We start from the raw sequence: 25,001 nt of genomic DNA on the forward strand, positions 1-25,001 counted from the left end.
AGAAAGATGAAAGTAATGAGAAGTAGCCGCGCGGGATTAGCCGAGCGGTCTGTGGCGCTGCAGTCATGGACTGTGCGGCTGGTACCGGCGGAGGTTCGAGTCCTCCCTCGGGCATGGGTGTGTGTGTTTGTCCTTATGATAGTTTCGTTAAGTAGTGTGTAAGCTAAGGGACTGATGACCTTAGCAGTTAAATCCCATAAGATTTCACACACATTTGAACATTTTTGTAATGAGAAGTAGCAGAAGTGAGAACAGCGAGAAACTTAACATCAGGATTGATGGTCAAGAAGTAGATGAAGTTAAGCATTTCTGCTACCTAGGAAGTAATATAACCAATGACGGATGGAGCAAGGAGAACATCGAAAGCAGATTATCACTGGCAAAAATGGCATTCCTGGCCAAAAGAAGTCTACTAGTATGAAACATAGGCCTTAATTTGAGGAATAAATTTCTGAGAATGTACGTTTCGAGCACAGCTTTGTATGGTAGTGAAACATGGACTGTGGGGAAACCAGAACAGAAGAGAATGGCAGCATTTGAGAAGAGGTGATGCAGACGAATATTGAAAATTAGGTGGACCGATAAGGTAAGGAATGAGGAGATCCTGCGCAGAATCGGAGAGGAAAGGAATATGTGGAAAAAACTGACAAGGAGAAGGCGCTGGATGTTGGGACATCCGTTAAGACATCAGGGACTGACTTCCTTGGTACTAGAGGGAACTGTAGCGGGCAAAGCTGTAGAGGAAGATAGATATTGGAATACATCGAGCAAGTAATTGAGGACGTAGGTTGCAAGTGCTACTCGGTGATGAAGAGGTTGGTACAGCAGAGGAATTGGTGGCGGTCCGCATCAAACCAGTCAGAAGTCTGATGATAAAAAAGAAAAAAAATGCTCGTCTTTCAGATTAAAGTGCGGCATGGTGTATATCAGCCGTCTTCTTTTTCCTTTTGAATACATTGACATCATACCATTCTTCTGTTTCTGAGTAATAATAACAGCTATTTGAGATGGATGAGTGTGACGTATGGAGATATTGCGCACTTGCAGTGACAATGTTTCAGCAGCATCTTTAATCTCAAAGAAGTCAGTTGTATGCATTTGAATTACATGGAATGAGTTCATAGATTTATCTTTAGTAAATTTTGTAGAGACATATTTTTATCTGTCGACTTCTTCAACTTTTTTTAAATCCAAATTATCTGCTTCCATTACAAAGAAGTTTTGTTGATGCAGAGAAAAACTTAGACGCACTCTGCTTGCTACACAAACTGCGCATCAACTAAATGGAAATTTTGCCGCAAGGCAGTTAGAAGTCCAGAGGGAAGCACTTCTTGGCACAAAGACCATGTGGCAATCTGATAATGAATACTTGAAACATTTGCTGCCTAATTTGGTTCCTAATACAAGTATAGGGACATGCTACAGAGTACTGTGGACAGTGTAGCACTAAAAAAAACGCTTTGTAAAAAAGAGGCACTTGGAACTTTTGGAATTTCAACACTTCGTTTGTTGGCACAGATTTTTTTAAGGTCATGTGAATGCTACACGTACTGCCCAATATCTGATAGGCGCAAAATACTTTATTTTCGTGTGTCATAATTTACGTTATTTATTAAAATTCCTTTCTTGGCCATCTGAATGGGAATGGACATCACTGATTCGATCCTGTGTACACGTTTTAATCGTTCCGTTGCACTTATACACTGTCCAGTCATATTAATACGGCCACCTGTCAGACGCCTGAAGCCACGTTTTGCTTCGCGGACAGCTGCAAGACGTGCAGGCAGAGGGTCAGTGGGATTCTGGAGGCACCGTCAGTGGTATGGGGCCATGCCGACTCCAGTACGACGGCCCGCTGCGCTATGTTTCTCGTTTGAGGATCCATAGGGAGTCTGGTGGCAGGGCAGTACGGTAGACTCATCCTGGTGCTCGTCGAACCCTGCGCGTTTACTGCGAACTGTGTGACACGTTACATTGTCCTGCTGGTAGTTGCCATGGTACCAAGGAAAACAAACTGCGTTTAAGGGTGCGTATACTTGTGATGATCCATTGTACCTTCCAATGACGAGATCACGAAAACATTCCCCAGAACATAACGCTCCCTCTTCCGACTTGGACGCCGGCCGCTGTGGCCGAGCGGTTCTGGGCACTTCAGTCCGGAACCGCGCTGCTGCTACAGTTGCGGGTTCGAATCCTGCCTCGGGCATGGATGTGTGTGATGTCCTTAGGTTAGTTACGTTTAAGTAGTTCTAAGTTCTAGGGGACTGATGACCTCAGAAGTTAAGTCCGTAGTGCTCAGAGCCATTTGAACCATTTTTTTTGAACCATTTGAACCGGCATGGACCCTTCCGATGATTGTTGCAGGGTGTTTGCTTTCAAACTTTTCACGACGTACACGCGAACGATCATCTGTCCAGTGGAGCATAAAACGTGATTCATCTGCAAGAGGGCTCCTGTCGCCACTCAGCGGACGCCAGGCTGCGCTACTATCGTGCCGATAGGCAGCAACATTCGATGAGAGGTAATTGAAGAGACACTGTTGCCAGCAGAACCCTGAAATGTCATCCTTCATACGCTGGTCAGGTGACACTGCAAGTAATTACGAACGAAAATAAAGTACTCAGAAACGAGTTGAAGCTCGGACTAAACGCTCGAAGAATTTAGGTGGACTGTAGAGGGTCTGCAAGCAGAAATCCATAGGTCGCCGGTTCGAATCCGGCCCGGAGGAAACATTTTTATAGCTGTAGCTCGGAAGGACAGTCGACACACAAGCTGGCGGTTGTTCCTCGCGCGGGACGGGAATTCTCCTTCACCGGATTGAATCTTCACCTGGGCGACGGTCATTATCACAAGGATCCCGAAGCCTTGGTGTGCCATGAGGCGGCTATGATTATTCATAGAGACAGCAAGACTAATATATGAATGATTGAATATTAATACTGTAATCAGTTATATTCTGGCTACGATACAGTTTATATGTGTGTTTTGCACTGCTGGAAGTTTGTAATACGTGGCATAATTTTGTACTCTGTGGTGACAAATAAACTCGGTTCATCCGAGCAGTCAGTTGCTCAACAACTACACCTGTATTCGCCCGCACACTTCTCTGCAGCCGTCGTTCGTCCCCATCATCTGTGGCCCACGATGCACCAGATCTGCCTCTGCACCGCTGTTGGAGAGCAACATTTTGCCATGCACGGTATATGTTAACCACGGCAGCATGCGAACAGTTTACAAACTTAGCCATTTCGGAAATGCTTCCACCCCTGTCCCGAAAGCCAATGCTTGGACGTCTCATAAATCGCTCCGTTTCCGCATTGCGACAACGACTACACTGTTTTCCACGTCCTCTCCGACTCGCTTTACCTATCCTCCACTGTAGGTGCTGCCACCTGCTGTCTGAGAGTGGTTATTGCACATTGACGTCGAACTTTAAGGCGGTGGTCGCATTAATGAGACTCGAGTATGTACCAGCATATGCTTGACTTCTGCACAATGTTCCTTATTCATGTTTCGTAATTTTCGACATTTGTTATTATACCAGTTGAGATTTTTTTAATGGGAAGAATATTGCTGTTCTATTCTTGTGTACATGTGTTAAACGTAGAATAGCGCATATTAAAGAGTGAAACAGTTTTTTTAACGTGCAATAAGACGTGAAGTCTGACCCTCTATTTGACAGCTTCTCAATGTTGCCCTATTGTAGGCTCTGGTTTGTGGGCTGTGGATCACTTCTTCCTGTCATTCTTGCTTCTCTTGAGGGGGGGGGGGGGCAGACGACCTTGTATCTCTGCGATTCTGGGCACTGTGGCACTACGTACGAGAAATAGTCGTAAAAGTTTTATCACCCCGTGAATAACAAAGTTATGCAATTAATATTTTTGTTTCTTTGTAAGTACATGCGTACGTCCTGGCACGCACTGGATTCTCCACACTACAGTTCCGTAGGAGGCCGCCAAAGGAAACAAAAAAAATGGCGAACTCATCAATTTATTTTGTGGCGCATGGATTTTGTTTTGTTCCATGGATACAGAAAGGTACCTGTAAAAAGACAAAAATTAAGTGATTCTACGATATTTTTTCGAATTCCTAGTGTAAACTTTATAGTACCCTTCAGTGTATTCCATTCTACCAGTGGCCTTCGCTATTTTACCGGGTGATCAGAAAGTCAGTATAAATTTGAAAACTGAATAAATCACGGAGTAATATAGATAGAGAGGTGCAAATTGACACACATGCTTGGAATGACATGGGGTTTTATTAGAACAAAAAAATACAGAAGTTCAAAAAAATTCCGATAGATGGCGCTTCATCTGATCAGAATAGCAATAATTAGCATAACAAAGTAAGACAAAGCAAAGATTATGTTCTTTACAGGAAATGCTCAATATGTCCACCATCATTCATCAACAATAGCTGTAGTCGAGGTATAATGTTGTGAACAGCACTGTAAAGCATGTCTGGAGTTATGGTGAGACATTGGCGTCGGATGTTGTCTTTCAGAGATGTCGGTCGATCACGATACACTTTTGACTTCAGGTAATCCCAAAGCCAATAATCGCCAAGCATGACGAAAGTGGCGGCTGAGCGCAAGAGATCTGTCGGACATTTTGTGAACTTTTTTTTTTTGTTCCAATAAAACCCCATGTCATTCCAAGCATGTGTGTCAATTTTTCCTCTCTATCTACATTATTCTGTGGTTTATTAAGTTTTCAAATTTATACTGACTTTTTGATCACCCGGTACGGTATTTTGGCTCGTTGAACAATGTACTTTTATACTGTGGTGAGAAGGTTTCAATACTTACCACAGTTGCAGACATGTACCTTCAAACAAACATAAAATTAATTATGTAAATAACCCTCGTAGTGTAAATGAAACGAAATGTCGTGTGGCTAGGGCCTCCCGTCGGGTAGACCGGCCGCCTGGTGCAGGTCTTTCAAGTTGACGCCACTTCGGCGACCTGCGCGTCGATGGGGATGAAATGATGATGGTTAGAACAACGCAACACCCAGTCCCTGAGTGGAGAAAATCTCCGACCCAGCCGGGAATCGAACCCGGGACCTTAGGATTGACATTCCGTCACGCTGACCACTCAGCTACCGGGGCCGGACGGAGTGTAAATGATGTAGATCTACAGAATATCGTTTGTACACTGAAATAACGCGAGGTCAACTCCTTCCAAATCCTCAAAGATTTTTTTCCCATAGGATTACCTGCTGAACAATGGAACCTGAATCCCGTTCACCATGGAGAACGCACTTTCTGTCGCTCTCATACGCTGTTCTCTTTGTTTCAGCGCGGTAGTCAAAAAACGCCGTTTAGCCAACAACGACGAGTCTTTCCCTGAAATCATAATCCGTTGCTGGTTTTATGCATTCTTATTTGTTCCGTTACGTTGTGTCTCCTTCCGTTTACACTTCGCTGAGGTTTTGTTGTCATTCTCCCTACACCAGCGCGTCCCAAAAAGTGGGCCGCGGGCAGCGTGGGACTGGACGGCGAACGGTGGTAAAGAATCGAAGACAAGGTAAAAATAATGGCTTCAGACTTCAGCAGCTTCACTAGTCAGTCGTCAAGGTCAGAGAGCACAGAATGAAGTAAGAACTGAAATGCTCCATCATTACCCTGTACCACTCCACAAGGGAATGGACCATTATGTCGTGTCTAAATCTGACCTCCTTCTCTAAGAGGGACTGCCAGTCCCAGTAGAGATACTGCTGATTTAATATTCACTGGGAGACTTGATTGACTTTTCGACAAACTGTCTATGTAAACGAGTCTTCTCATGTTTCAGTTTTTGTGAAAAAGTAGTATAAAAATAGACTGAATGTAGAGAGTGATTTGAGGCTACAACTAACCAGTTTTAATCTAGATACTGACTCTTTATTAGGTGACAAACAATGTCAGAAATCCCAATGAGTTCTTTTTAACACTGACCAGTCAAGTTTCAGTTTTCATCTACTTGTGACAGCTAACTGAATGCACTAATACCCTTTTTTATTATATAAACATTTTTCAATCCTTCATGTACATTGTATTTTGCAAGTTATATTATATATATAAGTGAAAAATATAACCTGACGCAAACACACACACACACACACACACACACACACACACACACACACACTACTACTACTACTACTACTACTCTTCGGCTCTACAGTTCTTGAAGGGCCTTGGCCTGCATCACAATATCCTGCTATTCTATCCGGTCCATGGCATTCCGTCTACGTCCTCTGACACACAGCTTTTTCATGTTTTCTTCAATTCCGTCGACCCATCTCTTTCTGGGACGTCCCTTCCGTCGTCTGCCCCCAGCCCTGCCATCAGTTATCGTCTTACATGTTCTGTCTTTCTCCATTCTGATCATGTGTTCTGCACATCGCAGTCTTCTTATTTTAATGGTAGTGACAATGTCAGGTCTTTCAAAAAGTTGTTCTAATTCTGCATTTTTACGGATGCGCCAACCTTCTTGATCGTATATTGGGCCGTATATTTTACGTAGAACCTTTCTCTCCCAAATGCTAAGGATCCTTTCCTTGGCCGACCAGGGTGGCCGAGCGGTTCTAGGCGCTACAGTCTGAAACCACGCGACCGCTACGGTCGCAGGTTCGAATCCTGCCTCGGGCATGGATGTGTGTGATGTCCTTAGGTTAGTTAGGTTTAAGTAGTTCTATGTTCTAGGGGACTGATGACCTCAGCAGTTAAGTCCCATAGTGCTCAGAGCCATTTGAACCATTTTTTTGATCCTTTCCTTATTTGCAGCCATGGTCCATGTCTCGGCACTATACATAGCAACTGGTCTTGTAATTGTTTTGTAAATGAGAATTTTAGATTTTCGTGACAGAAGTGAGCTTCTAAGCATGAATAGTATGGCAAAGTAGCATATGTTGCCTGCTGCTATTCTACCTTTCACCTCGCTGGTGATGTCATTTGTCTCCGTGATAGTCGATCCGAGGTATTTGAAGTCTCTCATGCTTTCAAACTCCCTGTCGGCTATCCTGAACTTTGGTAGGCTTCGCTGGTTGGTCATTGCCATATATTTGGTCTTTTCGTCATTGACTACCAGGCCAAGTTCCCTTGCACCCCTCTCTAGTTGTTGACAGGCATCAGCCAGCACAGTAGTGTTTCATGCGAGTAATGTCACATCATCTGCGTAGGCCAAGTACTGCAGTGAACGATTAAAATGGTTCCTCTTCTATTTATCTCTGTCTGACTTATGACTTTTTCTATGCAGGGGTTGAATAGGAGTGGGGAGATATTGTCACCCTATCTCAGTCCCTTCTTCACTTCCACTTCTCTGGAGATTTCGCCCTGTATTTTTACTTTATAGTTGGTTTCACTGAGGGTCATCATAGTAAGTTTAACGAGCTTCTTAGGATTTCAGCTTCTTCCATCACATTCCGCAAGGTCACTCTAGAGATGCTATCATAGGCTTGTTTAAAATCGATATAAATCTGATGTATGTTTATTTGATGTTTATAACAATTTTCAAGTAGTATGCGTAATGCGAATATTTGGTCAGTTGTTGACGTATTTCTTCTAAAGCCATTCTGATAGTATCCAATTCTCTCTTCCACATAGAGTAAGCCTCCTAGTTAGGATCTTGGAGAACACTTTATATGTAGTATTTAGCAGGGATATTGCTCAGTAATTCTGGAAGTTTAATTTATCTTCTATTTACGTATGGGGCACGTAATAGCCGTTTTCCACTGCATTGGCATGCTCTCCTCCTGCCAGATGCTCGGTATTACTTTATGTATTGCTTTCCACAGTGCTGCCTCACCATATTTGAGAAGTTCCGCATGGAGCTGATCTTCTCCAGGTGCCCTATTATTTTTTAAGATCTTAATGGCTTGTATCACTTCTTCCAGTGTGGGTTCTGGTATTACGACCTCTGGTCCATAATAAGTTATTTCTACCAGTTCTTCTTGTTCTAATCCTTCTGCTTATGGGTTCAGTAACTCTTGGAAGTATTCTGCCCATCTGTCAAGTATTTTATTACTCTCCCCTAGCAAATCCCCTTCTTTATTTCTACATATATTTGTTGTGGCTTGAAGCCCAGTCTTTCCTTCTTTAATCTTTTGGTACATTTCACGTACTTGCTTCTCTTCTCCTAGCTGTTCAATTTCTTCCAATTCTTTCTTTTCTAGTGCTGTTTTCTTCTTTCTGCAAACCCTCTTAGCTACTCGACGCTTCTCATTATATTTCAGATTTGATCTAGTTCTTCTCTGAAATAATTTCATTCTTGCTCTGCCACGCTCAGTTCTTCTCATACATTCTTCATCAAACCAATCTGTCTTCCTTTGAACCCGTACATGTCCCAAAACCGCCCCAGCTGTCTCGAGCATTGCAGTCTTACATTGTTTTCACATTATTTCAATACTTTCATTTGATGTGTCGGTATCGTTCTTAATTCCCTCTTCTATTTTCGTCTGATATTCTCTCCATATTTCTTCTGACTTTAGTTTCTTAATGTCAAAACTTTTGTATTTGTATCCTTTTTGGTTACTCAGTAGTGAGATCCTTTGCCTGTACTTAATTCTTCTCACTAGATGATGGTCTGAAATGCAGTCAGCTCCACGTTGGCTCCTAGCATCCATTATGTCTCATCCATGCCTCGTGTCAGTCAATATATGGTCTATCTGATTTATAGTTTGTCCATCTGCTGACATCCATGTTTCTTTGTGTATCTTTTTGTGTGGAAAACACGTATTGCTGACCGTCATGTTTTTACTTATAGCAAAATCTAGAACCCTAATTCAATTTTCATTTGGTATTTCACGGAGGCTACGTCTTCCTTATCTTGGTTGATAAGCCTCTTCTTTTCCTATTTTTGCATTCAAGTCTCCTATTAAGATCTTAACATCATGTTTAGGAGCCTGATCACACAACTGTTCTGTCTTGCTATAAAACTCATCCTTCTGTTGTTCATCTGCCTCCGCTGTGGATGCATGTACATTAGCAATTGTTATGTTGAAAAAATTTCCCCTTCATCTTAACATGGATATCCGTTCATTGAATGGTTCGAAGCGCATTACAGCATGTTTCGGTCCTTTAGCGACCACAAAACCTGTACCAAAGATATTCGTCCTCCAGCCACTATAGAAGATAGTGACATTTTCTGAATCCATTATGTCACTTCCCTTCCATCTAATTTCCTGGAGAGACAATAGTTTTGTACCGTAGTTGTTTACTCGCGTTAGCATCCGCCGTAGGGCTTCAGCTTGGTATAGACTCCGCACATTCCATGTTCCTATGTACATATCTATTTCTTTTGTTTGTTTGCTGGGGTCGTCATCAAAATATCTGTCCGGCGTATTCCTCTGTTAGCATTCGCAACAAGTGATTTTTACAGGGGAAGAATGTTAGCCTTCCATCCAACCATTTGAGGGGTTGCCCCTTACAGCTCCCCAGGTAGCTGGTTCCATTTTCAGGGGAACATCCTTAGCCTTTGTAGATCCATCTGCTGACTGCAAGGCATCAGATGATTGTTGGGGGCTCCTCTGCGTTTCTTCCAAACCATTGGCTCTCATACCTCCTGGTTTTGGTCCGCTACAGGTATTTTATTTCCCTGGTACCCTCCATATCTGGAGGACGTTCCCCTATCCGCCACTTGGAGAGGAGCCCGATGGGGGACCAGCAACCCCACACGACACACACAAACACACACTCACAAACGCACGCGCGCGGGTATGAATGTGTTTGTGTGTTTATTTATATTTATTATTTGTTTATTTAGTTACTGGGTCTCTAAGCTTCTTTTACAAAACAGGGGGTCTGCACGGCTAGAAAGTTGGGAATCGCTGCCCTACACCAATATTGTTTCGAATATGTACACTGCGCGATCACTGAGGTATAACGAAAGCACCTAACTCACAAAAGGCGGTCGTCTGGGGCTAACCTGCTGGAAACCAGGCGGCAGAAGGGATTTTCACCTCAAGAATTCGCCCAGAAAGTGGAGGACATGTCGCTAAGCATTGCACAAATTTTGTGGATTAATGTGAACACCTCTCCGCAATGATAACATGTGACACTACTGATGGTGATACATGTGTCGGATGGGGACATTTATCTCGGCGGTTGAGAATATGGAAGGGGCATTTTTGTATTCTCAGTAATTTTCGCTAATTCGACAATTGTACAAGTTTCTCATTACTTCCGCCTATTCCGATTATGTCCCAGGTCGCAGATTTGAGTACTAGTGGCAATGATATTACTATTTTCGTTACAAAAGCATACCATTACATCTAGCCGGTATCAATGCGTCCTACGTTGCTGCCAGAGACGATTTTTGCTTCATAACTCGGCATACGCGTGAGTTACATCCCAAAATATCAAGGGTTCTATCCTATTACATGTGTTACTCCTCAAGAGATTACGATTTCGAACCCAGAGATTGTCATTCAGAACCAAAAGTGTTTATAGCTGGTGGTTCTGTACAGCGTGGCGCGGGTTTGAACCTCAGAAGCTGTAGCTCCAAGTCTATGAACCTTGGGCGTAAGTTGTTGCACGTTATCGACTTGAGAAAAAAAACTGTTGGCTTTTAGTATCGAACACGAAACCTGGGACGCAGTGAGGCCGAACAGAAATAAAGAGATGTTTATGTTACCAAATAGCAAAACTCTGGCCACTAGTACTCAAACCCGCAACCTGGAACGTAATCTCAGTAGGTAGAAATAATGAGAGGAAATCACTAAAAATATCACAATATCTCCAACGTATCTTGAGCCCAGTGCCCTGCAGCGTAAATCGGCTTGTGCATGTCTGTCTCTCATTTTATCTTACGGTATTTAGTTCATTGTCAAAAAGAGCATAATGCCCTTGAGGGTCTGGATCCAGGACCTCCTAGGGGCAACCCCATTTAAGGGAATTGCCCGCCATTTTAGCTTAGGAAAAGTGTGCTACTTTTTATCTCCCACAAGAGGAACTGAGAGGGGGGGGGGATGGGGAGTGAGTGGAGCGTTTTTAAATGGCACAACTGGCTGATTTGGATTTGTTACCCTTGCATTTTCGCTGAGTGTTGGTCATGTGAAGGGGTAGCTGTTGAAAATCGACACGGAGCACGAGTTCGGCGACTGACACGTATCAATTGAAACAGCACTGTGGCACAGTTGACCAGGGAGTATACCTTCATCAACAGACAACATGTGCCTCAAAAAGTTGCAAAAATTTAGCACGCACAGTATGAGTATACTACAACATATACTCACTACAACGATCCTCTATAGGTTAATAGCGAAAGACCCCGCACGGATGGCAGTAAGGTTGTTGAAGAAAGAGAAAGATTGTTGATGAATGAGAAAGATTATTGGTCTACTGGGTGACGATTTATATCTTCAGTATATAATGGTTAAAGACTGTTTCCTTCAGCTCAGACGACATCTGAGGATTAAAAACTGAAAAATATTTTCCGTAAACTTGCCAGTCCAATTTTATCCGTCGAAATATTTCATGTTTTAAGTCTATGAGACATCAATATTAAATAAATTCATTGCTCTAAAACTCATAGTAGATCAAAGAGGAAGGCAAAGATCAATGGTGGGCCATACAAAGAAAGACAGAAAGAAAACAGTATATATATCAGACGTACAACAGTAAAGAGTAAATACCTTGAAATGGCAGTGGACTGGTCACGTCCCTCGACGAAAGGACGACACTCAAAACAAACACTGGACTGGAGCCTCGTTTATAAAAAAAAGATGGAGGGAAAGAATTCCAGACAGATGAGACAACGGCTTACGAAAGACAGCTGGAATGGATTGGCAAAGGGAAGCTGAAGATTGGCAGAAATGGAAGACCATGCTGGGATACCATGTTGCACGCCGCCTCAAAGAGGCCTTATCACCAAGTGACTGAATTGGCTGCTGATGATGATCATACCTTCATTCCGTGGATTGTGGTGTGTGTGTGCTTGTCGTTAACTGCATGAGGGAATGGTTGTATTGCGCGCAGTGTCCACAATGCCTGATGGCGAAGGGCGATTGTGGAGGAACTAAAGTGTTCCATCAATCGCTTGACAGCATGAAGTTCCTCGTTTCGCCCTTATTGTTGATTTGGAGACTGTGATTGTTGTATCTTGTTGATGACTTAGATATGCTCAGAAGGAAGGATACCTGTGAGCTTGGGAAGCAAAATTAACATTCAGAGTTCCGTCGAAGTCAGAGTCATTGGAATGGGATGGGTTAGAAAATACTTTCTAAGTGGGATAAAAGAAAAAAAGAAAAAGACGGCGGACTACGAAGGAATTATTCGAAAGGAAATCGGTACATTTTATGTACATGTACAAACAAACAAATGAACATAGCTTCAGAAAGATAGGATGATTTGTTGAAGAGAAAAAGCTTCACAAATTGTGCGAAAGTCAACAACGCATTGGCCCACCTCTGGCCCTTATACAAGCAATTATTCGGCTTGGCATTGACTGACTGAGTTGTTGGATGCCAAATTTTGTCCAACTGGCGCTACAGATCGTCAAAATCCCGTGCTAGTCGGAGTGCCCTCCTTAACGCTTCAAAAGTTGTCAACTGGGAAGAGATCTGACGATCTTGCTGCCCAAGGTATGATTTGGCGATCACAGACAAGCAGTAGAATCTCTCGCCGTGTCGGGAGGGCGTTACATTGCTGAAATGTAAGTTGAGGATGGCTTGCCAAGACGAGGAATAAAACTGTCTCCGCCCATATCGCCCGTCAACCAGGAGTGATGGTCTGGTATGTCATTTCTTTTCATAGCAGGACCCCGTTTGGTTGTCATCTCTGGCACTCTTACAGCACAGCGGCACGTCGACGATATTCTACTCCCCGTTTTGTTGCCCTTCATGGCACACCATCTTTCAACGGCCGTACACGACGATATTTTTTACAGCTTGTCTTCGTGTTTGCCAAGCACTACTTTGGTCAGAAAGGTTGCTGGATCTCTCATAATTGAGAACGTTTGGAGAATTATGGTCGGGCACTCCAACCATTTCGGGATTTTGACGATCTAACTCGCCAATTGGACATAATTTGGCACGATACCCCTTAGGAGCATGTCAAACAACTCGATCAATCACTGATACGGCGAATAACTGCTTGCATAACGGCCAGAAGTGGACCAACTCGTTTTTGACTTACTCAGTTGACAGCTCTATTAGTTGAATAAATCATCAATTTTTTTCTGAAATTGAAATCATTTGTTTGTCTGTACATGTATATCGTATCTGCCAATTTCCGTTCCATTCGGATAATTCCTTCGTGGTGCAGCTTTTTTTGTCTTAACAGTGTATACTGCGCCCATCCCAAAGGAACGGTCGCTATAGTCGCCGTGAGTGATTTAAAGAAACGTGGGAAATCTGAATAAGGACGGCCAAATGGAAATTTGACTGAACACAGGTGCTTCCAAATGCGACGTCAATGCGTTAACCACTTCTACGTCTCTGTGTAAGCTACGTGTTGGTCGAACCAGTCCTGCATAGTATAAGCACGGTGGGTAAGTGGTGGGCTTCCAGTCATCGAAGAAACAACCCGTAGACGACATTTGACGACGTTGGAAATCTTGGCACTTTTCCACGCATCATCAACTGGCGTCCTATTCTAAAATAAATGCAGTGTATGGTGTGTGGAAGTCACAAAAGTGTACTACAGTCCCAATGGTTTGCTTATGGAAGATGAGTACATCTTCTTTGCGGTAACAGTAATTTTTGTCTAAATTTAGTTTTCACGAGTTATTTGATTTTTCATAACTTTTCCCAATTTATTAAAAAGTGGATGAGATTTTGGAAGGCCATTCTACTTCTATATAAACAAAGAACGAGCTCAGACTTGCCATATATAACGGGGTACAGAGCTTCCACGCGATACAAGGGTGTCATTTGGGTTGCCTGCTCAGCAGGCATTAAGCAGCGAGACGACATACTACACTCCTGGAAATGGAAAAAAGAACACATTGACACCGGTGTGTCAGACCCACCATACTTGCTCCGGACACTGCGAGAGGGCTGTACAAGCAATGATCACACGCACGGCACAGCGGACACACCAGGAACCGCGGTGTTGGCCGTCGAATGGCGCTAGCTGCGCAGCATTTGTGTACCGCCGCCGTCAGTGTCAGCCAGTTTGCCGTGGCATACGGAGCTCCATCGCAGTCTTTAACACTGGTAGCATGCCGCGACAGCGTGGACGTGAACCGTATGTGCAGTTGACGGACTTTGAGCGAGAGCGTATAGTGGGCATGCGGGAGGCCGGGTGGACGTACCACCGAATTGCTCAACACGTGGGGCGTGAGGTCTCCACAGTACATCGATGTTGTCGCCAGTGGTCGGCGGAAGGTGCACGTGCCCGTCGACCTGGGACCGGACCGCAGCGACGCACGGATGCACGCCAAGACCGTAGGATCCTACGCAGTGCCGTGGGGGACCGCACCGCCACTTCCCAGCAAATTAGGGACACTGTTGCTCCTGGGGTATCGGCGAGGACCATTCGCAACCGTCTCCATGAAGCTGAGCTACGGTCCCGCACACCGTTAGGCCGTCTTCCGCTCACGCCCCAACATCGTGCAGCCCGCCTCCAGTGGTGTCGCGACAGGCGTGAATGGAGGGACGAATGGAGACGTGTCGTCTTCAGCGATGAGAGTCGCTTCTGCCTTGGTGCCAATGATGGTCGTATGCGTGTTTGGCGCCGTGCAGGTGAGCGCCACAATCAGGACTGCATACGACCGAGGCACACAGGGCCAACACCCGGCATCATGGTGTGGGGAGCGATCTCCTACACTGGCCGTACACCACTGGTGATCGTCGAGGGGACACTGAATAGTGCACGGTACATCCAAACCGTCATTGAACCTATCGTTCTACCATTCCTAGACCGGCAAGGGAACTTGCTGTTCCAACAGGACAATGCACGTCCGCATGTATCCCGTGCCACCCAACGTGCTCTAGAAGGTGTAAGTCAACTACCCTGGCCAGCAAGATCTCCGGATCTGTCCCCCATTGAGCATGTTTGGGACTGGATGAAGCGTCGTCTCACGCGGTCTGCACGTCCAGCACGAACGGTGGTCCAACTGAGGCGCCAGGTGGAAATGGCATGGCAAGCCGTTCCACAGGACTACATCCAGCATCTCTACGATCGTCTCCATGGGAGAATAGCAGCCTGCATTGCTGCGAAAGGTGGATATACACTGTACTAGTGCCGACATTGTGCATGCTCTGTTGCCTGTGTCAATGTGCCTGTGGTTCTGTCAGTGTGATCATGTGATGTATCTGACCCCAGGAATGTGTCAATGAAGTTTCCCCTTCCTGGGACAATGAATTCACGGTGTTCTTATTTCAATTTCCAGGAGTGTATTACAGCATATGAGATGGTGTCTGTTCTTTCGGACATGTTCCAAGGAACATATATCGTTGTTGATCCTACAGCTCTCGAAGAATGAAATTACAATGAAATCCAGATCATTAGCTGTTTACAGGCGTTGATAAATATCAATGGGGAAATTTGAAAATATGTGCCCCGACCGGGACTCGAACCCGGATCTTCTTCAGTGCGGATGCAGCCACATTGCTCCAACTCTTATGGAAATCGGTAGACTGATTGCCGCCAGTAATGAGTATAACAGGCAGCGACACTAAAAATGTACTGTGTGGACAGTAAGTTGGACATGTAGCTCTCACAGGGAGCGTGCCAGAGATAAGCCCCTACAGTCGCACTATACTCTGTGTTCTCGATGGCTCAGTGTGATAGAGCGTCGGCCATGTAAGCAGGAGATCCCGGGTTCGAGTCCCGCTGGGGATACACATTTTGGACTGTCCTCATTGATATTTATCAGTGCCTCTAAGCAACTAATGGTCTGGATTTCATTGTAATTTCATAGTGTTACAGCTGTTGTACTGGTCTCGTCCTAGTTTGCTTGGCCTTTCACGTGGGCGGAAATTCAGCGTTGCTCCGTATCATTCCGTACTCTGGGTGTTAACGTGGCCTGCACGGCTCGATAAAGAGACTCGCCTGCTGCAACCAGGCTTCGACCGCCGCCACTCGTCCACCAATTCATCGCGTCACGATTGTCTCAAAGAGGAACTTCTTCGACGGGCCTATTAACAGGATTAGGAATTTGACTCAAAGTGATATTGGTCAAATATTGTACCTAACATCGCATCTCTTCAAAAAGAGAGTTAATTACTGTATGAAGGACATTCAAAAGAAAAGGTACGAAACAAAGCCGTGGGTATAACTGAAGTTTTTATGCAAAAATAACCACCAAAGGCCTGAACACAACTGTCCTACCTTTTCACGAGCCAAAGGATTTCTTGTTCGCAGAATTCCTACGACTGACACAGGAGCCAATAATCCACTGGGTCCCAGTTCGTCCAGTTTGTTGTCCTAGTTGAAGCTCTAACTTTGAGTTTTTTTATTTATTATTTTTTTTAGGAACAAGAACATAAGTCGCCTGGTGACATGTCCGGGCTATAGGGTATATGCTCAAGCTATTCCCACTTGAACTTGACATTATACTTTGTGTAACCTTGACCTTGGAGACGTGTGGACGCGCGTTATCGTGTAGCAGAATCCTCCCTGGGCAGCCCTGTCGTTTAGTCTTAGTGGACTTGCTCAGGCTGTGGGGTGTCTCACAGCACACATTTCCGTTGTCGAGGGGACCGATCAGTATCGGACCTGGGACGTTAAAAAGGACGGTGAGCTTCACTGTGTCTGCTGTGGGTGCAGCTTGAATTTCTTGACTACGCTACATTCGTGTCCCTAGATGTCTCACTACGTGATCCCAAAGAAGCACATTCAAATTTCAACCGAGTTGTCTGTTACGACTTTTCGTGCCTTTTCATTTGTTGTTGCGTTAGCCGTTGCCACTTTGGCAGAAGTGATATAATAACTTTCACACATGTTCTGTGTTGTACTACTCCGAGGCCTAGCAAACCTCGTTGCTATAGTGTATCCTATAGAAGAGTACAATACAGTAAGAGTAAAAAAATATAAGGGTGTGGCCTTGTTTAAGATATTATTTCTGCATTGCCTTGTAGGGAAATCACAGAAAACCCAATGTGGGTAGCTGAACTGTAATTTGGATCCTACTTGTTCTGACTTCTTACCATTCAGTAACATCTGTCGGCAAATTTACGGATACCAACGTAAAAGCTATGCAGAGATTCTCCATTTTGATTCCCGGTATTGCAGTGAGCTTTTTCTTGCTGCAAGGACTGGAACGGGGTGCACTCAGCCTCGAACGCCAGATGAGGAGCTACTTGAGTGAAAAGCCGCAGCTCCAAGGTCTGGGAAACTGACGACGTCTGGGGACGCGGTGTGCTTACTCCAAGCCCCTTCACACCACACACACAGCCTACTGGGCCGGCCGGAGTGGCCGAGTGGTTCTAGGCGCTACAGTCTGGAACCTAGCGACCGCTACGGTCGCAGGTTCAAATCCTGCCTCGGGCACGGATGTGTGTGATGTCCTTAGGTTAGTTAGGTTTAAGTAGTTCTAAGTTCTAGGGGACTGATGACCTCAAAAGTTGTCCCATAGTGCTCAGAGCCATTTTTTTTTAGGCTACTGGTAGAAGGCGACACGGCGGCGGGTCGGTACTAAATGGCCCCGTAGAGAAACTATACAGAGCTTAGTTTTAGCTTTTAAAGAACAAGCTGGTTTTATGTTTCTCTCTCCCCCTTTCCCTCCCCCCCCTCTCTCTCTCCCTCCCTCCCATCCCCCCTCTCTCTGTCTGTCTCTCACTCTCTCTCTCTCTCTCTCTCTATGTGTATGTGTATGTGTGTGTGTGTGTGTGTGTGTGTGTGCGTGCGTGTGTAAAAGGGAGGCTGAAAGGGCAAGAAGAAAGTAATTTAGCAACTCTGCCATTTTACAGAGATATTTAATTTGTAAAGGCACTGCCTACCAACCTCAGATGTCTACGACGTACTGTTCACGAGCCACAGTAGTTCAGCCCATGAACACTCCTGTTCAGAGTAACAAATGCCGTTGCAGGATGAGCGTCATTCAGTGTTTTCTGCGAAACCGTGGGAAAACGACGACTGATGTCGAAGATTCTTTTTACTGAAAATTCATTTCTGGCTAATAAATGCATTAATTTCAGCTGACGAACACGAACTTTACAATCAACTAGGGGAAGGATTTTTGCACAGTAAGTGGGTTTTTGATGAGAGTGTGTGCGATAAGCGTTTATAATTTCGAATCTGGAGATAAGGGTGGGGTATCAGAGAATCTTTGAGAAAATTACCAGAGAATCTCAGGGTAAGAAGTTTCGATGGGGTCTTGGGGAACATGATATACTGCAACATTTACAAATTTTGCTTCGCCGATAACAAAGCACGTGATTTTATGGAGTGCGCAGAACCGTATGAGCAACTGTAATTTACGATCTTCGACCGCAGTTAGAACATCCATTTTCCCTCTCAGAAGCTACAGAATTTCGATACTATACAGCAGCTGTGCAGAACAGACGTCAGCGCCCAACTGAGACCATGGAGGTACAGTGACAAATGAGATTCTCTGTTTACAGTAACAGTGCCGCTTATCAATCTCGCCACCCCTTTAGCGATGTTCTGTTCTCACCTTGCAGTTGTTTACCATTTCCGCGCCGGATATGTTACTGTAAACCTAGAGTACTCCAGTAGTGGTACAACTTTGAAACTTACACTTTTCTATGTCTAAGAATCAAAGGAAAGTAAGTAATTTTGATTTTTTAGTTGCTCGTTTAGTTTCAGTTATTTGCTAAGGTACACAGCGATACAATTTCTGCATAAAAAAAAAACTGAATTTCGGGAACCGTTTCCATCTATCTTGTTTACACGGTAAGGGATGAATCGATTTTTTTGGACTGGTCAGATATCGGTTTTCGACCATCAGTCGTTTTGCACTAATGGTCTCGGAAATAAACTGTTCCTGTTTGGTCAGCACGATGACTGTTTCTCTTCAGTTCAGTATAAGTCGAATAATTCATTGTTCTTCTGCCATGGTATATCAACAGTAACTTTTTCCAAAGTAGCTAATATTTTTAAGAACAAGACAGGAACTGACTACCTCGGTTCGCATCGAAAACGACCGAACGTTTACGTGTACGCGAAAACCGAGCGTGGTATAGGAAATGTGGCAACTGGAACCGCATTTCTGAAGTCGATATCGAACTGCTTACATGACCAGTCGGAAGCGATACTGGAAAATCAGTTTACAGAAACTCTTTTTGGGAACCCAATGTAAACATAGTACCAGACACCCTATCTCACACTAATAATCAAGTCCCGAATTTCGTGGGTGGATTTCGTTATTACTGTCTTACAAGTAGTTTGCTATGTATACTATCATTCGTTTCAAAATGACTGACTCGTGGCTTCGAGCTCCTCTTTTGGCTTCATCGAATAATGACCATAGATGAATCACACATATCTGGAAGCGTAGAAGAGTGTTGCTTCATTTGACATGTAAATATTATATTTTGATTTACAAGTAGACAGCTTGAGAGGAAATAATATTTAAGTGAAAGCATCGTTTGCCGGCCATGTTTTGGGACCTGTCACCTCTGAAAATGGTGAAATCTGCTACTTCACAGGGCGCCACTGGCCGAAGAGTGGAGGCGGCCAAAGGACTCACCAAATGGGGCTGTCCCTGCATTGAAAACATTCTTCTTCTTAAGTAAATGACTGAATGTCACCAATGGAATTATACTGCTACCCACCGTGATGGAAGAATGCCAGTTTGACATCCCACCCATGGTCCTTCTCATTGTTAGGCAACAGAAAATATGAATTATCGGAAAACGAAAAGTTTTCTCAAAGTCCTCTCCAGCCAGCACCAAGCCAACACAATGCCACATGTCACAATCAGAATAAAAAACAAGCAGAAAACCGACATAGCGAATAGCAGAGCAAACCCAGAAAATATTGCCTCACCTCGCGCTTCGTAGAGGCCTATGTTGTGAACTCAGCAACATGACCTCAGCGAGGAGACATAACGCCATTTTGACAGTAAAGCTTGAGCTCGCAAGAAGACCTATCAGTCGCCGGCCGCAGTGACCGAGCGGTTCTAGGCGCTTCAGTCCGAAGCCGCGTGACTGCTACCATCGCAGGTTCGAACCCTGCCTCGGGCATGTATGTGCGTATGTCCTTAGGTTAGTTAGGTTAAAGTAGTTCTAAGTTCTAAGGAACTGATGACCTCAGATGTTAAGTCCCATAGTGCTCAGAGCCATTTGAACCATTTGAACCTATCAGTCTGCTGATATGGCGGAAACGCAACAAGCTGAAGCCGTGAAAGCCATTCTTGCGAAATGGAAGCTGAAGACCGCCGATGGGCCCAGAAAGGGAACATTCAGTCATCGCCGGCCAAGCACAACATCATTCTCTTAGACAAACAGTAATTAGTGCTCGTGTTTTCGGACCTTCAGAGGAATTACCGTTGCAATACATCACCTACGAAGCCGAACTTGTTATGTGGTGCTACCATTCACCAAGATCACTTTTGCCTTCGAAACTGCTACACGTTTCTGGTCATCTGTACTTATTACCACTTATTAGCAGATACGTCGTTCACCGGTAAAGACCGGATGGACTGCGTCAGTCTCAGGAGGTTACAACTACACAAGCATTATAAGGCAAGAACAAATTTAGGATAAGTATGCATACTAATAGAAGTACAAATCTGCATAATTATAGCATAACACTTAGTGCCATATGGAGTGAGACCTTTTTTAAAAGCACATTTTCACTTCATTTCATACTGTAGTGCATTGTTTAGACAGTCAAATTTGCTGCTTCACTGTGAAAAAATTCATTTAATCTGTACAGTGGTTTCTGGAGTACATTTTGTGACATATTGCCTCGAAATTTCACAAATTCCAAGGACTGCATTTTACTGTTCAGATGGTTGATATTAATAGCTAATAGAAAACTGCCCCGTGTCATGGAGAGTCGAGAGCTTGGAATGTCCACGTTTTACTCATTGAACATGTTATAAGTGTCGACGTCACTGCTGTGAATGATTCATGATTATCTTTCACATGAGAAAGATGAAGACATTTTGACTGAAAATTGTTCCTGCTTAATGTTATGATCCTTTTTGCTTTTTGTAGTAGTAATATTTTCTTGCAGCATATAGAGTGATCCTATAGTAACAGGCCATAGCTGTGGATCGGCAAATAATATATCACAGCAGATACTGGTCGGTTTATCTCATGCTTCCGTTGCCTCAGGAGGTATACCACTCATGACAGTTTGTCACACACATGCGCATGTTTTCTTATCAAAGTAGTTTACTACCCATCATGAAACCTAGAAGCTTCACAGAGTTCAGGTATCCTTTGTAACTGCGGCTGCAAACTAGTTTTTACGTTTTTTTCCTTTTATTTTCATTTTGTTTATAAGAAACCACTCCTTTGTAGCGTTAAACAGTGTATCTGCTTCTTATGGAGCCTTGCTGGCATCAATGCCTTTCGAGTAAAGAGTTGTGTTATCTGCGAATTGCAAATATTGTCCATCAGAGCTTAAATCACTAAAAAAACTAAGAACAGGAGGGGCCCATTACCAATCACTGTGGCACGCCTTGTTCCAACTTCAATTCACGTGATAGTGCTCCTTGGAGTGATACAATCTGCCTTCTCTTTTCCAAATAAGCTTTGGTGTTCCCACAGCAGTGCCTCCAACTCCATATTTATTGAGCTCTTTTAGGAGAATGTTATGGAGAATCTAGTCAGACGTCTTACTACGGTCGCAAAGTGCAAGTGACACAGATTTTTTTCCTCAAAACTTTGCTTTACCCTGGTAACCAGGTCTAGAGTTGTTGCCGTTGTACACTACTGGCCATTAAAATTGCTACACCACGAAGATGACGTGCTACAGACGCGAATTTTAACCGACAGGAAGAAGATGCTGTGATATGCAAATGATTAGCTTTTCAGAGCATTCACACAAGGTTGGCGCCGATGGCGACACCTACAACGTGCTGACATGAGGAAAGTTTCCATCCGATTTCTCATACACAAACAGCAGTTGACCGGCGTTGCCTGGTGAAACGTTGTGATGCCTCGTATAAGGAGGAGAAATGCGTACCCTCACGTTTCCGAACGACTGCAGTCTATCGTATCGCGACACTGCTGCTCGCGCTGGTCGAGATTCAATGACTGTTAGCAGAGTATGGAATCGGTGGGTTCAGGAGGGTAATACGGAACGCCGTGCTGGATCCCAACGGCCTCATATCACTAGCAGTCGAGATGACAGGCATCTTATCCACATGGCTGTAACGGATCGTGCAGCCACGTCTCGATCCCTGAGTCAACAGATGGGGACGTTTGCAAGACAACAACCATCTGCACGAACAGTTCGACGACGTTTGCAGCAGCGTGGACTATCAGCTTTGAGACCATGGCTGCGGTTACTCTTGACGCTGCATCACAGACAGGAGCGCCTGCGGTGGTGTACTCAACGATAAACCTCGGTGCACAAATGGCAAAACGTCATTTTTTCGGATGAATACAGGTTCTGTTTACAGCATTATGATGGTCGCATCCGTATTTGGCGACATCGCGGTGAACGCACATTGGAAGCGTTTATTCGTCATCGCCATACTGTCGTATCACCAGGCGTGATGGTATGGGGTGCCATTGGTTACACGTCTCTGTCGCCTCTTGTTCGCATTGACGGTACTTTGAACAGTGGACGTTAAATTTCAGATGTGTTACGACCTGTGGCTCTACCCTTCATTCTATCCCTGCGAAACCCTACATTTCAGCAGGATAATGCACGACCGCATGTTGCAGGTCCTGTACGGGGCTTTATGGACACAGAAAGTGTTCGACTGCTGCCCTGGCCAGCACATTCTCCAGATCTCTCACCAATTGAAAACGTCCACCACGCTCCACGCTTCGTCATCCTAACAACTGTTGGGATCTCAGCCCAGTCCTCTACAAAATGTAGTCAGAAGAGTTTACCTTGGCTGCTGCGGCCTTAGTAAAACACGTCTGCAGCATAATCGTCATCACCATGTGGACCTCCAACCTGACGGAATGAAGTGCGGTGAGTGAGCATTTTTCCGTAGGCCTTTCAGATTGTGTTATTGTTTGTGGCCATGTCGAATCGTAGAGATTCAAATTCCACTCTTAAAATGACGTTTGTTAAAGCGTAGGAACATGCAGACTTGTCATTGTTTAGAGGAAATTCCAGGGGTATTTAAAGCCAGTGAGGTGCAACTTTTGTAATTTATCAGCCCATGAGTTGCCACGCGCTAAATCAGTAACATCTACATGTGACATTTGTAGAAGGTTTGGGTGCATGGCGCAGGACTGTTCAGAGCTACTTTGGGCTATTCTCCAGCACAGAAAATAATTTGTTGTAATTTGTTTGTTACGTAAGTGTAGTTTCTCGTACATTTCTTTTGTAACAGTAGGAGTAGAATCCAGAAAACGCCAGACACACTTGCTGCTACTACGGGTGAAACTGTCACCGCTTTAACATCTACATCTACATCTACATCTAGATGGATACTCTGCAAATCACATTTAAGTGCCTGGCAGAGGGTTCATCGAACCACCTTCACAATTCTCTATCATTCCAATCTCGAATAGCGCGCAGAAAGAATGAACACGCATATCTTTCCGTACGAGCTCTGATTTCCCTTATTTTATCGTGGTGATCGTTCCTCTCTATGTAGGTCGGTGTCAACAAAATAATTTCACATTCGCAGGAGAAAATTGGTGATTTCGTGAGAAGATTCCGTCGCAATGAAAAACGCCTTTCTTTTAATGATTGCCAGCCCAAATCCTGTATCATTTATGTGACACTCTCTCCCATATTTCGCGATAATACAAAGCGTGTGAGTAAAAACGTATGCGCAGGAACATAAAGACCTACCTAAGCAAACTGAAACCTTACAAGCTGCGCTACAGAAACTGCAGTCAGGCTCAGGATAAGCCAAGATCGTGTTAAGTACGCTTTTCCCTCCTCACGATCCGCCCGCCGCAAATTTGATAACAAATTTCTGGGAAAACAACGGAGAATGTTAGTGTGTTCATGACAGATCTATTAGCTACCGCTGGATTGTGCAATTGGACGAATGCAACATGTCTGCGTATGGCTAACTTAGTAGACGAATCTGTCACGCGGTACTTAGCAAAGCAGAAACGTTCCACGAGCTGGCTGATGGTTTGCGCCTGTCTCTGGGAGCGAGAGAGCGCCAGACTTTTTAAAGAGGAACTAGGTAGTTTAATGCAGAAGCCTAATGAGTGAGTGGGATCTTTTTTGCATAGAATCCGGCGGAAGATTAGCGTACAAACATACTAGCTGACACAAAGGCCAGAATCTGATGCCGTTACCCTGCATGAAGCTGAAACTAGGGCTCTCACTGGTTTTTATGGGATATTACCGCCGAAATGTCATCCAGTCAGTTTGGAGGAGTCAACTGACCTGGCTGAAGCTATTAAAGATTGGAGGAAATCGCCATTGCTATGAAAGGGCGAAATGACCGCTGGTTCTTCGCCTCTGAAGCAAAGTGCTACAGACGTGAACATTAGATTCATCTGCAGAAGCAATGTCACTACGCAGATTGTTACGTGTGTGGTCGGGTTGGGCATAAATCATAAGAATGAAGGATCGAGAAACAAGGGAAACATCACCAGAAAAAACGGAAATGCGTCGCCTGTCGGATGGCATTCCCAGTACAATAAAAAATCGTACATACATGTGCAGCGATGGTATGCCGCTTGTTAGACATAGTGCAGGGCAAGGAACGTAAGATTTAGTAGACACAGGTGCGCATGTGTCAGTCGTTAGTCTGGACAGAAGAGACTTATAGATCTCCACGATACAGGCCACAGACATGAAGTTGTTAGCGACGACACTGCTCGAATTTAGCATTGGAGCTGAGTTTTCGAGAATATGTTGAAGACCTGCCAAATGTTGTTGAAGATTTTCTGCAATTCTCGGACTAGATTTCCTTGATAAATGTCCATGCCAAAATTGAACTTTCGCGGTGTACAATTGAACTCGGTGGAACTTCGCGTCCACTGGGAACAACAACTGCAAGCAAG

Source organism: Schistocerca piceifrons, chromosome 5 (assembly GCF_021461385.2).
Source record: "Schistocerca piceifrons isolate TAMUIC-IGC-003096 chromosome 5, iqSchPice1.1, whole genome shotgun sequence".
Taxonomy (NCBI): domain Eukaryota; kingdom Metazoa; phylum Arthropoda; class Insecta; order Orthoptera; family Acrididae; genus Schistocerca; species Schistocerca piceifrons.